Below are 17,047 nucleotides of genomic sequence, written 5' to 3' on the forward strand. Positions count from 1 at the left end.
CCTCTATCAGCACTATTTATGTCATACCATTAGTAGTGTGCCCTTAGTATTCTTTGGTAGGAAGTCCTGTGACTTTAACAGAGAAAAGGAAGGACAGATGAGAATCCCAGCCCAAGTACAAATTTCTAAGCATAAATAACCCCAGCAAATAAAGGTTTTGACTAAGGCATCCTGTCCGTAGCACAGCAGTACCAGAAGCTCCTGTTCTTTCCTCCTGGCCTTTTACTTGACAGATACATGTGTACTGCCCTTTGTGAATATACACTTCTCCCTCTCAATCTGTTCTATCAGCCCTCTCTATCCTATGTACCCACTTGTATGAGGTGTGAATTGATATATTTTTAACTTTGCATCGGTGTGGGTGCATGTGACTGGCAGGCTGCCAGCGTCTGTTGTTTCTGAACTCTTGTCTTCAATCATTTGGGAAGTAAGCCTTGTAGGGAGACGCTAAGCAGGGATGAAAAAGGATTTCAGCCTACCTGCTATGTGTGGCAGTAACTAATCACTTAAAAAGAACACAGAGAGATAAAGTTCAGTGCAGAATGGAATAGAGCAGAAAAAAATCAATTTGTTCTTTTAAATCTCAATCGTGAAACCCTTCAAATAGATATTTATGTATTCAGAAGTTAAAAACTATAGCCAGATTTTCTACATGGTCAGATGATATCCTGGTACCCCTCTTCTCTGGCTCCCTATCTCCTAGAAAGACTGTGGAAACAAAGCAGCTAGCCTGTCTGTGTCACATGAAAGCTCTACTAGGGGAATGAGGCATGTTCAAGTCATGTTGTACTTTTTTGGTGTAGTTATTTAGCCCAGGCAGGGCAAATTATTACTTAATCTCCTAAATTTGCTTCCTACCTAATAAGATGTTCTGTGCCCCTTTGTGAAATAGGCTTCTGGTGTCCAGCGTGGGCATCAGCGTTATTTACAGAATCTAGTGTGAGAACAGTCAATTCACAAGTCACTGAAAGATGTATCCTCTTCCCAGGGAAGTTTGTTATCTAATGGAGATACAATATGAAACAAACAGAAAATCCAGTGAAAGGTATTATGGTATGAAATCTACCATGTAGGTAGAAAGTATTCTGGTTTTGAAGATACAAATAAATTGTAATATACTCTAACGTGAAGGGGACACTCAACACAAACGCCTGCCTAGCAAACCTGTCTTCCCACACAAACACTTTATCATAAAAGATGAAAACACCACTTCCAGTAGAATTGCTGTAGGATCTGTGGCCTAATTTAGAGAATACTCGAGCTTGCTCTGTTATATATGTTTTAATGAGCTTTTAATGTTCACTCAATGCAGTTGCCTTAGAGTATAATGAACATGAATGGTGGAAGATAGATCAGTCGCTACTGAGGCTGTGACTCAGATTCATTTGGTTGTCTTCAGTGACATCTTTTTGTCCCTGTTCCTCCATCTGGAATAACAGTAATATCTTGCAGTTTCATACTGAATCTTAATGAACTTAAGAGGCAATGATGAGGTATTTCACCTGTTCAACCATGCAGAAAGTCCAGTAGACACAGAATGATCACTTTTGTCTTCGTTGCAATAACAGCACAGAGATGTTGGAAGGGTTAATAGTGTCTGTATGACATTCTGAAGTTGTAATAGGCTAATTTTTCATACCTGTTTGTAATTTCTTTGTATTATTTCACTTCAGATGCTTATTTGTGTCTTACTTTTGTTCAAACCTGTTTGAATTATTCTATATGGAGAGAAATTTTACAGGTCTTTTGTCTTTTTTTCTGTGCTAAAGCTTTCCATGCTGAGCATATTTTTATGCCATTCTTTAATGCCCTCCTTTATCTTCAGGCCATTAGTTGTATTTGTCATAAAACCAAAGATCATCTGATAGAAGTAAAGTTTCTTCTCCCTTTAAACTATGGAGAAGTGTATTGCATGCAATGTTTGGTTTTGCAGATCTCATATCTCTTCAGTATGTGTTGTCTTCTGCAATCTGCAAACAAAAAAGTCTCAGATGTATTATGCTGTATTTAAAAAACAAAGCCACTGTTTATTAGGGTACAGCTTTGCTTACTTTTAATATTGGAGACACTTTTTTGTTTATATCGCTGAGTCAAACGATTTTGCTGTTCAGATCAGTTCTGCTTCTCTATGTGATACAAGTAATGGAATATTATCACCAAGTGGAGGCTTTTGGGTGCTTCTCTAAAATAGTAAAACCAATCTTAATAATTAGACTGGGAAAAAATAGAGACTTTGTTTTGCTAATTTAGTGTAATAGAATGCCAATATAGAAGCTGAAAGCTGTTCGTCAGGCTAAACTCTGCATGTGGCCAGTAGACTGGCCCAGTAAGTCAGCTGAAATAATTTCATTGAATTTAGATTAGACTCAGTGTTACTTGTGCATCTTGAGACTGCAAGATTGGGTGTATTAGTGGGTTTTGTGCTGAATCATCAGTAGGATTTTCCATTTTATTATACTGGGAAGGTGAAGTCTGAGCACAGATTGTTTGTCCTCTCCCACCACTGCCTGTTTTAGCATCAACAAGGAGTCAGTGCCTTGGTACCATTTTAAACATGCTCTAAAGATGAGAAAGTTTCAGGAAGGTGGCAAGGCTGGTAGGTAAGGAACGTAAGGAGATGGTCTTTTTAACAGCCTGTTGAAATTGAAGCAAGATGAATGTAGAATTTTTCACTCTATATAGTATATCCAAGTATGTTATTTCATGCATATGGCATTTTAATTGTAGAATAATTGCACAACAGATAAAAATGTCTATGGGAAGTCTGAGGTGAGGAAAGTGATTTGTGCATCCGCCACCTTCACTCTGGCTGAGAACGACTCTTGTGCATCACTGGCCACCCTGCCACATTAGAGGCTTTTCCCCACTCTGTGCTGTGTCCTGTCCTACATACTGATGTTCTTACACAAAACATTATTTGCTGTAAGGGCTTCTGGATGTGAAAACTGTTATGTAGCACAGCTGACTTTATGTGGAGAAATTTAAAAAAATGGTGACCTGAGACAAGTTCCATTGAACAAATGGACCTTGAAAGACAAATAAAATAGATTAGTATAGGGCAGAACAACATGGCAAAACTTGAACCTTGTTTTGTTCATGAGGCTTTATGTATTGCTTGTTGAATTGGTTACTGGGACAACAGAAAGTAGATTGAAAAATATAGACAAAATAAAGGGTCAAAGGGAGATGCACTCAGCTTTGTCCTTGTAAACTAGGAAGCAGCTAGTCATATTGCCATCTGTCACTTTTCACTTCAGAAACCCATGCCAATATAGATATTTGAGGCAAGTCTTTCTTACCTTTGAAGAACTGCATTTCCCCTTAAAAGTACGCTGAATTCCTGGGGGAAACATAGATAGCAAATGATCATCTGAAGTTTACCAGCAAGTTGTTTCCTTCGCTGACAGAATCTAGTTTCAGGAAATATTTAACAAAGAACAGATAAATCTAAGATAGAACATAAAAAGTAATTCCCTAGTATTTTTTCTACTTATCCTAATTTAGATTAGTTCAGAAGACATTCTTTAATTATCTGATACCATAACACAGAAATGTGTTTAGCCTTACCAAAAAAAAATCTGAGATGAATCATTGAAATAATTGATCTATTTAAGTTCTGCTTGAGACGGATTTCAAGGGCATAAGTTATTTCTACATGGCATTAAAAAGACTTGGCACATTGCTACAGTTAATTATTTGGGTAATATTAAAGTGGGATGAGATTTTTGGCCTCTCAACTCAATTGTATATGGGTTTTCTTAATGTATTAATTCTGTGAGGAGTTTGTAGCTGTTATCTGAGAGTTTGAAACTGAATCCTGAACCCTTGATTATGATGTACCTGAATTTGGGGAGATTATTTGGAACAGAATTTTTTGAGTTTTCCGTGGATAAAAAATGGAAATTGAAAGAGTATACAGAAGTACATACCCTATGGTTTACGAAGGTTATGTCTTACAGTTTAAAATGCTTACAGTTTAAAACGTTTTTGTAGGTACATAGGGATTGCATAAATCATTTCTGAAAGCGGTCAGCACTGTATCCTCTCTTGGATATTACAACAATAACACCTACCACATTTCACAAACAAATCTCAAGGCAGCTTATTGAAGAGATCAGTATTTCTGCCTCTAGTTGGAGATGAGAAAAGCACAGGACCTGAAATGACATTTGGGACATCACCCAGCAGCCAAGAAGCTGCACTGGACAGAGAATCCAGATCTTTGGAGACATGTCAGTGCTGGTAGGACACTTCACAAGGCTTTCTAGCATGTACTCACTGAATGATTTGCTGTAGGAGAAGTTTATTCCTGGCCTGCAGCAGTTTGTGGCAGAAATTGGAGAGACAGCACACTATTGATTTAATTTATACCTGTTCAGGCACATTTCTAACTTGCTTTGGAGCCTGGCATCTCTAAATCAGGGAACTGCATGTTACCCCTGTGTCTCTCTCAGTGTCTAAGTTCACCTTGGATGGAGAAGAGAACTGGGTCACATTTGTCTAATCTTTTCGTGAATACTAAGTGCTTGGTCTCAGTGACTTACTGCAGTACTGACTTGACAGGTTAATTGTAAGTGATGTGGAAAAAAAAGTATTTATTCTCTTTAAACGTTACTGCACTTCAACTTCACTTGTTTGTTCCCTTATTCTTGTTTTAGTAAAAGGTAGATAGGAGCCCCACATTTATCTTACTATTTTCTTCTGTCATGCTCACTCTCCCTGAATTAAGTACTGCATATTTTTATATTTCTCCTCTCTTACACAACAAAATAAATTGAATTCTTGTGAGGGGAAGAAAAGACCTTGCTCTCATTAGACAGATGGCATTTGAAAGGGCCAAGACTATGTTTCAACGTTGTCAATCTGCAACTGCAGAAATGCTCAAGTTCTCTGTCTTTCCATGATTATACCTCTGAGGCAAAGGCTGAGTAGGAAGCAGTTATGTCTGTAGAGAAAACAAATGACACTTTGTCCTATCATTCACAGCCTGTGAAATCTCTTTAGTCCAAACTGAGAACAGAATGCTATCCTGAGAGCAAGAAACCCAGTCAGACAACCATTTAAAAACGCTTATAAACCAGCCACGCGTCTGCCCTTTCTCGGTTACAGTATTCAAATTGTGTTTCCCCTTGCTAAAATGGTAGAGTTGCTATCCCTTCTAATTGCTTCACCACAGAGATTACCGAGCTGTGGCTGTGCAAAGCAGTGGCTGGGGACCAGGATCAGCCTTGTATCCGTTAGCTGAATCCAACCCAGGCTGCATGGGAGGACGAGGTGGCCTTTTGCCACCAACCACAAGCGATTTGCCTGAAGAGCAGGCAGGGAGCTCCAGCAGTGCTCAGGAAAACAGGGTGATGGCTGCAGGGCTGGTGCTCTGAGCCAGGTGTCAGATAGGCCTGACCTGTTCTTTCTGGAGAACTTAATGATCTTCATCTCCTTTGGCACTGACATTGCCAACATTTTCTTCGGTGCTGCATAAGACCTACAACTCCTTTCGTGTCCTAATGCACCCACGCTATTGCAGTCCAAATTTCTGCCTCTGTTTCTCTGCCATCGGTATCTGAGTGGCATTTCTTCCTCCACTAGTGATTCCTCGGGCTTTGTTGGTCCAGCCCTTCCCACTTAGTGCCCCTCAGGAATGGTTAGTACTTTTCTTAAATGTATTCTGAATTCTACTTACAGTGAGCATTTATACTTATGGTGCATTACATCCGCTTTCTTCTCTATTCAGCAAGGAACACTAAGTCAGCTGGTGAGAGGCAGTGCTGCATATTACATGCTGCTGTGACAGAAGCTGCATTTGTTACGATTCATTGAAGTACCAAAGAGCTGTCTTGGATTCTCCTGAGGCAGATAACCTGCTAGATAATCAGCTGTAGCATTCACACGTGCAACAGATGCATTACTGTAATTAACAGTGTCTCCCTAAAAAGTAATATATTCATCAGTACTAATAGAACTCATCCAGTGCTATATATTTTTTATCATCTTCCAGGAAGATGCTCAGGTGTGGAATATTTAGGCTTAATAAAGTTGCATCCTCTGGCATTAATAAATACATTTCTTACATCATATCATATCTCAGATCAATATTGTTCTTGCCACAGAATTTCATCAATCCAACATGTACATAGTAACATATAGATGCATTTGAATTACCTAGCTGTAGTCTCTCTCTGTCACAGGCAAACATGCTGTTCTTTGACCTCAGCCATGAAGCCAAACCTGGGAGAAATTCTGCAAAAAGTAAGGAGAGAGAAAGAAGGATGGAAGGGAGCATTTTTCAGAGTGCAAGAGGGACAGGCACCTGTCGACTGTGTTTGCCAGGTTCTAGAGTTCATGTGACTGCAGCTAGCTGTGACGTAGGACTGCACATTGCTTTGTCTTTCTGGGTACCACAGAACTGCAGACTAATCTTCTGGAAGCTTGGAAGTTTCCTTTCATGTGAAATAGCCCGTAATCAGGAACAATGAGCTTCTGAAGAATAAAATAGTTTAGAAAATGTATTTTTCATTTACTCTTATCCTTTTTTTTCCCCAATTTTTACTAGTTTTCTGTGTTACATCAGAAGATGTTTCATCTTCCTTCTAAATAAACCCGATTTTGATAATACTGTTATGGTTTTATAAATTGTAATTATTTCACTGATTATTTTAAGACAGGAAACAAAAAACTAAAATGGAGGCTGCTTCTGGGACATGGTGGTTTTGCCTCTACTGTTGTTTCAATCGTGAATGAAAGTCAAAGTCTTAATTCACATCCCTTTGCATTTCATGAGATAACAAATCCCTGAATCTACTTGTAGCTCCTTCCTTTCTTTGATGTCTCTTGTTGTCTCTGCAGACTCCTGGTAAAGGTATAGAAAACCGTCCTTCCCAGTCTGAGAACAAACTAACAGCAATAAATACAGTGCAGATCCCACGGGTTCTTTTCTGTCAGGAAGAACAGGAAAATATGGGCAAAACCCCATTTTTCCCTTTTTGCTTGTAGGTCACCTTTGGGGGGAAAAAAAAAATGTATATATTGGATACACAAAATGACAGGCTTGTCTAACATAAGGCTCAGCAGCTGTCAAGATTAGCCTGAAGGCCTGGAGGATATGGCCTGACATATGGGTTTCCCGAAGCTCTAGCTGTACCTATTTCACTGTAGCAGCAACAATAAATAAAACACTGATGGGAAGAGTAAACTCTAATGATGAGTTTCGAACTTCACTCCTTTATGGCCAAAACTTTCCATTTCCAGTAAACAGTCACCATTCATTCAATGAATTAATAATTTTTTTCATCTAAAGCAAGCCTTTATTGTGTTTAAATGTAACATGGGGCATGGGGAAGAAGCTGGAACATAAAAGGCCCCATCTATACATGTGGCAAGATGTCTGAGCAAGGGGATTGGCAACATTTTAAGGGCAGCATTAATAGCAGTCAGTCCCATGGGGTTTCACTCCAGTACACGTGGTGCATGTCCCCCTCCCAAATCAATGGGGGTTTGAAGGCGTCTCTGTTTGCCTCTCTTGAACACGTGCAGTGCTGAGGTTAAAATCCTGACTTCTGCTCTAAGTTAGAAAATAATTACCCATTTCAACAGGGCAACATTTCATTCAAATGTCTTATTAATTTAGTAGCTGGTGTTTCTTATTGAGCACTCTTGATATGTGACAGGTGCATATCTGGTATTTATGGCAGGGGTCGTGTATTCTGACATGAGCACACACTGGTAACTTGTAGTTAGCATCAGAGCATGACGGAAGAGGAACTTTTTAGCCATCATCTGTTACAATGGTGTGTGGAGAGGGGACCAGAAAAACGTATTCTCTGATGCTGTTTGTCTGAGAGGCCCAGCAATGGACTAACTCCAAAGGAAAGGGAATTTTACATTTACCAAAAGTAAAATGCCACTCCCTCCCTCCTTCACTTCTTCCACTTCCTCTGAGTGATTTAAGGAAGAGTAAAATGATGCATTTCATTTTGCATTGAATAAAACGGCTCTGGTTGTTCAGAAAAAAAACTTTTTCCTTTCCTAGGAAAAACCCCATTTTTTGCATATTCCAGATTATCTTGAAGCCCTTCCTCTCCTGAAGAGGCAGAACTGAAACTCCTTGGAGTTGATCATGGTCTCCCAAAAGTTCAATTTATCTCCTACCCTCCTTTTTTTTGAATGCTCTTCTCTAAATTTCCCCTCTGCTCTGCTGCTGTGTTGCTCTCGTGCTGCCTCATTCCCATTGTGCTTTTGAAATAAATTTGGAGGGACAGCGAAGACATCCATAAGGATAAATGCAGAGTGAGGACACCGACTTAACTCATTTTAACACACAGGCTGAGATCTCCATCATAGTGAGTGATTTCTGAAGGACTGCAAAATCTGACACTGCATGTGCCCAGATAGCTCAATTTTAATGTGATATAAAAAGAAAAATCTGCTTAGTGTTCAAATAGAAATTCACACTTGGCTTGGAAAAAAAAAAAAAAGAGAGAATCCTAATCAGAAATCCATCTTGATAGTTCAATTTCATTTCATCCAGCTTAAGAAAAGCAATTGTGTCCTTTTCTTGTTTACAATGCAGTGGTAGGAAACCAATCACCCACAATGATGTGAGCTGCAATTAACAGATCAATAGCAACTTCCCCCTAATAAAAGCTACAGTTCTGTGCTGGGGTGATATGTTATTCCTTTATTGCAATCAGGACAATGGATCTTTCTTTAATCGCTGCAGGTATGCCTTGCTAGGTACATACTTATGTGGCAGTAATGGGTGTGAGTCAGACCTTTGAAAGAGGCAGACGGACCTCCCGCAGCCGAGCTCACAGCACACCCTCACCTCCTTACAACAGTCTGTGTCTTTCTGCACCAGTGTGTAATTACTCACCATGTTCCACTTCAGTGCCGTATGTATATTCCTAACGATTTATCGTATGAATAAATAAGTAGAACAAATCTCCAATGACATAAAATGCAAAATGTACATTTTAATCAGTACAATATTTAGATATCTACTTGGTGTATGTTTATGAGAAAGTTATTTATTTCTAATGACTGAGAGGTGCTCTAGTGGAACTAATTGTGATAGATTATTTTCTTGGCTCTAACAATTTATCTCATGAACTTAGCCTACATTTTTTCTTTGTAAATTGTCCAAAGCATTTAGACTTCTCTAAGTATATGTAATATTTGTAATTGTTTGCCAAATTGCTTTACCAATGGTTCTTGGGTTTTATATCATTTGCAAGCTGTTTGCAGCTAGTATTTCCTCATAAATATGAGAGCTGTGTAATTTTATTTGGATTAGTCACATGAGTCTTTAACTGGATGAGCAGGACTCTTGATGCGATCTTCATCCCTTATGAATTCATATTTTACTTCCTATAGCTACTTATTGATACACTTGTGTTTCATAGCTTCTTGCTTTTCCTGCCAATATAATAACTAATAAATTTATTTATGGAAAGTGGACATGAGTACACAAAATTTATTCTGGGCTTGGGGTTTTTCTAGTGCAAGAAAATTACTGGGGTAATTAAAAATAAATGACAGGCTAATACTTATGCTTCAGGAATCCTTTGCTTTCACTGAAATACACACACTGTAAATATGGTCCCTTTCTAAATAAGAGGGCATTGTCCCTGGTGGTCTTACATTCAAAATTCTTGTTGACTTCAACTGCCTGGAAAATGGCTGAAGGTTAAGTGTATAGAAAAAAGGTCACCAGTAGCCACAAAGTAAGTCATAACTATTACGATTTTTCATTTAACAACTTGAGAAGCATTAAAGTAATGTATTCTCTATTATCCTTTCCTAGTAAATGCATTCTCAGTGTGATAAGAGCATCAAGCAACAGTCAAATGTATGAATATAACCCAGATAAGAAAAATAGCCGACACCTGGGCACTAGAAAATGAAAAGCTAACTTTTCCTCTAATGCAATTAATTCTTGAAACAGTTAAGGATTAATTGAATAGGAAAGCATCACAAGATTACTTTATTCTTGTCACTGGGTCATTTTTACCTTTTTATGAGAGGTGCCATGCTTGATAGAACCAATTAGAATTGAATTTAATTTTGCAAATTATTCATTTAATCTTTAGTTCTCATTTATCAGTCTAGAAAATAAGGTAATTGAAATACATAGTGAACGTGAATCAGTGAAATAAGTTGTAAGAACATTTGAAATTAGTTTAACTTTACATCATCTGTGCCATCTCCAAAGACATTGACAGCTATTATTATTTGACATATATACATTTCAAAATCCTGTTTATTCAGAAATTAACTGAACCACAAACTTAGGTCTTTGTGCTGGTTTTCAGATCTGTATGCCAGACACTTTCCTTGCTTTTACAGAACACGTTAATGGTGGTGTGGCCATGATGGTCTGGGATATAAGAGAAGTAATTGCAAAAGTCTATGAAGTCAGTGGAAACCTATAAGGAGTTTAGAATATTGTCAGTGGCACAATGATGTAGTGTTGCATGATACTGATGCAGTAAAACCGAAGTTAACATTAGTGAGAGTTTGGGACAGTGTTTTTCTGGAGGTTTCAAGGACCTCTTGAGGCAAGACAACTGCTCTTCAAAGGGGACTGGCAGTGCTGTCCAACTCTTAGATGGGCCCTTACATTAGTTCAAAAGATTCAGCAGAGAGGAAGATACAGCCAACGAAAGGTGCAAAAATGGTAATAGCCGTTAGAATGAACTGGTGAACTTCCCCCGTGTGTAGTGTTTTTCTTAATGTATTTTTGCTTTACTTTGTCTGCTTTGTAGGTTCCGTATATGTCATTGTGTTGCTCCTGAGGGCAAATAAAGGTTCAGTCCCCCTATACTAGAAGTTGACAGCACATAAACGCTCTCTCCTCTTGAGCATATACTGGGCATAGAACCCAACAGAATTGCATGGATGGTGGGTTGAGGAAAAGCCTTTTCAGCTCTTTCAAGAGTGTAAAAAAACTGTAAAAAAAATCTGTAAAAATAGATGAGCTGTAGATCTGGGGCATCCTATGTCCCCCCCAGCACAGTGTGATCAGCTATCTTGATCCATGAAATGGGGTCTGAGAAGGCAACGCCAGGCCTTCTGCAGGCTTATGTCTCCCTGCACACATGGCAGCATTTGAAACCTCTGCTTCCCTGGGGGCATGGCACACTCAGCCCCATGGGCTAGCCCTGTGTGTGTGAGCTCTCCAGTTCCTGGGGGCATTGACAGAGAAGCTCAGAGTCTGGGGGCAAAAGACCTGCACAAAGGTCATGCTGGGCAGCAGGTTTTCCAGACAGCAAACTCCAGACTGGTAGTGACTAAAGAACCTTCCCACACCAGGAAATGTTGAGACTGTGTCTAAGGTATGAGAATCCAGGGAATTCCTTCTTTCCTAAAAATTAAACTGGATGACACCGTTAAAACTAGGTGTTAATGCTCAGGAATGCTCAGCTGAGTTCTGCCTGGCTCCAGTTGCCTCTGCTCTTCGCTCTGTAAGGTCCATCCAGTTTTGTCAGGGAGAAACTCGAGTCCTTCTCCCTGCCTTTTCAATGGTTACCAAAAGCAGTGCTGTCACCCCAGTCTGCACGGTTGCTCCTCTAGTTCATGACTAAGTGCTTGCACGTTCTTCCTGATGGGCAAGTAAGGCTGAAGCCAGCCCAGACAGGCAGGATTTTAATGGTCCATATTCCTTCTGATTTCCCTATTGCATTGGTGTGATATGTTGATATATTGCAGTCAGTTTTCTTGTCACTGGAGCCCTCCAGTATGAGTATTACCATCTCTAAACAGGAGCTGAGCTCCCACAGAAATAGGACATTCTGTCCTGCACCACACTGTGGGTAAGCACAAGACTGGAGCTGGTGTGTTTATGATGCTGTGTTTTTCCACTCAGGAATAACATCTAAGAAATACCTTGCTATTTCTAGGAAGCCCCAACCAGTGTTAAATTATAGCTCTATTTAGATGGCAATGGCACCTGGTGGGTACTGGATTAGAAGAGTTTATGCACTTCTTAACATATCATGACACCACCAATATATTACCAGGGTGGGGTGGTAATGTATCAATAGCCAAACTTCCCTTCCAGCCAGGCAATAGTAGGAGCTATGAGCTTGGTTGATCCTGTATGTCAGGCTGTGTACATGTTTTAAAACACAAAGTTACAATAGTTTTGGCATTCTGAAAAGCTGTGTTGGTTACAGCAAAGTAGCCCAAGTCCTTCAGCTTCTCTGAATTTTGAAATGAAACACATGTTGATCTTGCATTTTATTATATGTGTATTTATATCTCATAGTGCTTTTTTAAATTTTGGGTTTATATCGTGGAATGTCAGTATGCGTTTTCTGGTAACTCGAATGTTTTCTGTAATACAAATCATGGAGTCACATCAACAAAGAAAACTCATCTTTCCTCTTATTTGTATTCAGCTCACGTAATTTTATCCTGGAATGGTAAAAATAGGTTTGTGAGATTCACATATAATGTTCATAAGATCTTAATGAATGTGTGAAGTGATTCCATCACAAATATGTACTTATAAGTTCTGCACAAGGTCAGTCTTTGTCAGTATTGATTGGGAACAGAATTAAAATGCCAGAAGTTGTCCAGTTTATCATCAAGCTGCTGAAACCATCTCCTCTCTGATATTTCAACAAAGGAGCCTCGGGCAATCACAGTAATTATTCAGAAAAGCAAATCTCAACTACTTTTAAATGCAAAATTCTCTGTCCTAGCCAAATGAATGTTAGCAAGGGATTACAGCATTACAGAAGATACTTTGCCCTTCCTTGTGCATAAATCAATCTTATTTACACCTGGCCAAGCAGCAAAGACAAAAATTCCGTCAACAAATTCTAGAGATCGTGCTTCGATGCGCAGCAGATGATGTCAATAAATATGAAATAATGCAAGACTGTTCAATAATACCTAGTTTTTAGCTCAGATGCGAATATGAAGCATCTTGTGAGATAAATCAATACACTCCAATAAGACCAAAGTGTATGCTATGGTAACCTTCAAGTTATTGGTCTTTTCAATTAAAACAAAAAATTTCCTCACCTGGAATAATCTACAACCTGTAAGAGTTTTTTTTTTTTTCTTTTGAACTCAAAGGCATAGCTTTGAAAGCACATAAGGAAACAAGAGAGTTAAATATGGGACTCTCCCTTCTTTCACGGTTAACTGAAGCAAGTCTTCTTACATGTTATCAGAGTAGCTGAGACAAAAATAAATAAGTAAATAAATATAGAATGTCAGGGCAAGAAAAAAACATCACCCATAGCCCGCTCCTGCTAAGAAACGAGGCAAAGAGGAATGAACTACCTGGCAGCAGAGTAGTTTTGGAGGGCCAGGTTCAATGGCAAGCAACAGCTAGTAACTCTTAATCCTACGCAGTTTTTAAAAGGAGGCCTTACCTGTCTGTCTTCAAGGAAGGACTTAGGACAGGGATCTGACTGGAATTGAAATACTAAAGCGGTAGTGAGGAAAGGCTACACAGATTTAAGACACATGGACTGTTCTCAGCTGAGGCTGGATTCCCTATTTGTCTACATGAGGTGACTCTTGCAGGCTCCTGTAGATCATTTTCTGCCTAAAACAAGGTCTAGGCTCTCCTTGGCCACAGTGCACTGCACAGGGATGTTGTGCACTGCAGCACCCGAGTCCTCTATGCCAAGGACAGCATGCTGCAGTTTTCCCTTTCTAATAAGGCCAGATCTTCTACCTGATATCACTTTGCATCACTCAAGTGACTAGTTCATTTAGGTTTAAATGGCCCTTCTGCCTGAAGAGAAGTGTTGGCTGCTGTCTTCATCTGTCATGGCCATCTGCTCTACTCTTTTTTTCTTCTCAGCATGACTAAAGTAACTTACATATGAGAACAGATTGTGGGACACACATTAACCTCTTTAGAGACCATAAATGATCCCCAAGGAGTAGAGACTTTACTCTTTAACTCTGATTCCTCTTTTCTTACAAGCACACATGCTATCTTATGACACTATTCCCACATCTGAGTGTTTCAGGCATCTCAAAATAACTGTCTCTAATTTCCTCTTTGGGGCACGTTCCGCCTTTAGTTTTTACAGACTTCCCATTGACGTCAATGAAAGCTATGTGCAAATATTAAGGGCAGCATATGTCCCAGAGTCAATACTTTATTTTTTTCCCATGTCTTTTCTCCCATAGTGGAAAATCATCTTGAATCAGATGTGTGTTACTAAAAAATAATAAAGTGCTATGACTTTTTAAGCTCTGCCATTGCATTCACTGAATGAACTTAGACATACACAAAATAGTCATCTTGTGTCCCTAAAGACACGCACCCTAAAAGCATTCCTAAAACCACGTTTTGTATATAAAGATACAAGTGGAAATGTTTTCCTATTTAGTGGTACTTAAAAAATACAACATATATTTCCATATTGATTTACTTCATATGTTTAGATCGTAAGACAGTCATGCCAAAAGGTTGCTGCTTTTTAACAGTCCCCTCTTCTTTGATGAGTTGATGACACTAACAACACTGACCTTTGAAATGTTTCAATAACTAGATAAAAGCTACAAACTAATGGCCACACATTTGAAGTGCCTGAACCTTACTATACCTTGTCCTTCTGTATGACCCAGATTGCAAAGAATTTAAGTCCAATTATTAAAAAATTTCTAAACTGATTGACAGTTTAGATTTCCACTAACACAATATAGTTGACTAGAGCTTATGGGACTTTTGAGTTTGGGAATATATTTCAATGACTGAGTAGCACTCAAAACTGCACAAAGGTTATTGTGGTGCCGATAAGAAGGTGGTACTTCACTAGAACTCAGATCATCAGAATTACCTTATTTCCTGTTAAGACCTAAAATCTTCCCCCAGATTTTCTAACACCGAAATATACCCAAATCTGCAACTTCTTATAGAAAGATGGTGGCTTCATGTTTAGCCATGTTAATTTTGCTGATTAGTACAAAATAGTGTAAGGTATAATAATTTAACGGGAACTGAATCAAACTGAGGTACAACAGAGATACATTCTGAAAAATAAACAAACAAGAGAGCATGAGAGAAAACAGGGTCATTCCTTCGAAACTTGCCCAGAAGTCTCACACAGCTATAAAGAATTCCTTGTTTGCACCTCCTTTGACTTTTTGTGGAAAAAAAAAAAACAACTCCTTGGTTTATATTTGGAATTGAAGATGGAGCTGCAAGAAACAATATAGTTAGGAAATACTCTTTCCTAATCTGGTCACTCACTGTGTAATCAAACTGAAAGACAAAATGTTTTCTGTACTGCTTTATGGTGTGACTCACAACCCTTTCTCCCATTAAATGGTGCTTACCTACAGGAATAAACCTACTGAATCCTTAACATTCAGCGCTGGTGCTGTTAATTCCCTGTGCTGCCTACGAGAAGTGAAAAGTGCTAAGATCTACAGTTAACATTTTACCATCATTTTCACTTTACTACCTAAAGTCCTACTTTTGTTAGGGGGAGCCTCATATTCTTCAGGATGTGACAAATATTTTGTCAGATGCCCACAAGTCGACATCATACAGAAACAACCAGGGCCTTCCCTGTTTGCCTGTGAAGCAGGTTCCAGGTTGAGCACAGGTTACTAGCCCTATTCAAAGCTGACAAATCCTATCAATGTGTATCTATCTTAATTGAGGATTTATATGTTCTGCAGATTTTGTGCAGTTGGTTCAGGAATTTAATGTCTCTGCTACTGATAAAATTTAGGAATAATTTTTCTTCCTTGAAAAGTAGTCTTATAAGAAATTCCTATAATTTCTAAATTCCTATAATAAAATAGGAATGACAAAGGTGAATGACAGAAAGATGCTAACATGAGCTTGGGGAGCAAATAGTTCTGTTTGCAGAATTAAGACCAGCATGAATTTGTCCCTGCCTGGGCATGCTGGTTTATTTTGATTAAAGCTCTCAACCTCTCTGTGTTGTGGCATCCCCAGTTGAAGGATAATAGGTCTCCCTCTCACTTGCTGTAACTCGGTGTAACCTTTGCTGATCTACCCAGACCACAGATAATAGAGTACCCACAGCCCTAGAACACAGGAGCAGAAGTCCCCCAGCTCGTTTGGAGAGCGTTCAGGGTGTGTTTAGGACAGCTAATGTTAAACTTGTTTGTAAAGAGTTTAGAAATCTCATAAGCAGGAGTTCAGAGGCTTTGCAGCCAGTACAGGCAGCACCAATACCTGCAGTTTCACAGATTAAGCCTCCACCTGGAGAGATTTGTCTTCTGTTTGTGCCCTTCCATGTGAGATTCCCCCATAGTCTATGTGGTTTGTGGGTGCTCTTTTCATTACCAGTGGCTGTACAGCTCATTTAGTTCCTGGCCAGAATACCTTAACTATTGTTTAAATATTAATGGAGAAACAAAAGATTCCTGATAATATAGTTGAAAAAGCACAGGGGAGCAAAACCACAGATCAGTAAAAAGGTCAGACCCTACCTGTCTTTCTCCTGGCTTTAGTACCGCAGCCCAAAATACAAGGGTTCCGATTCCGGGTAACCACAAGGAAGAAAGAAGTGATCAGAGATCTTGGGTAATAAAAGCTTTTTTTCACTGATTTCAGTGAATGCAAGAAGAGGCAGCCTGGCCTTGGGCCAAGCTAGCCTGGCAGCTAACGCTCTGCTGAATTGTGAATCTCCTCCAGGAGTGTGAGAAGAAACTCTCTGCCTCCCAGACACAGTCTCAGCTCCACTGCCCAGCACAGTAAACAGAAATTACTGGGAATTTTTTTTTTTTTTTTTTTTTTTTGAGTGGCCTAAGCATCATCGAAAGGAGGAAATTTAAAATGTCTGAGGTTCAGGTGGAGGTACCACCCAGATTAGTAGCCTAGCATCAAAGTGAAGAAATGTGTTAAAATTTATACTGTAGACTTGGAATAATATATCCCTGTGAAGCTCTCCTCTTGGTCTCTGCTATTTGCATAACAGTTTAATCCCTAAAACATGAGATTTTTTTTACATTCCTTGTAAGGTTTGTTTATATTAACTATTCTAATGCCGGATATTCTTGGTACGTCCCATGTTGTGGTTCAGCTCTGGATTCTGGTAAA

Source organism: Athene cunicularia (assembly GCF_003259725.1).
Source record: "Athene cunicularia isolate RWA chromosome 4 unlocalized genomic scaffold, athCun1 chr4_part3, whole genome shotgun sequence".
NCBI classification, from domain to species: Eukaryota; Metazoa; Chordata; class Aves; order Strigiformes; family Strigidae; genus Athene; species Athene cunicularia.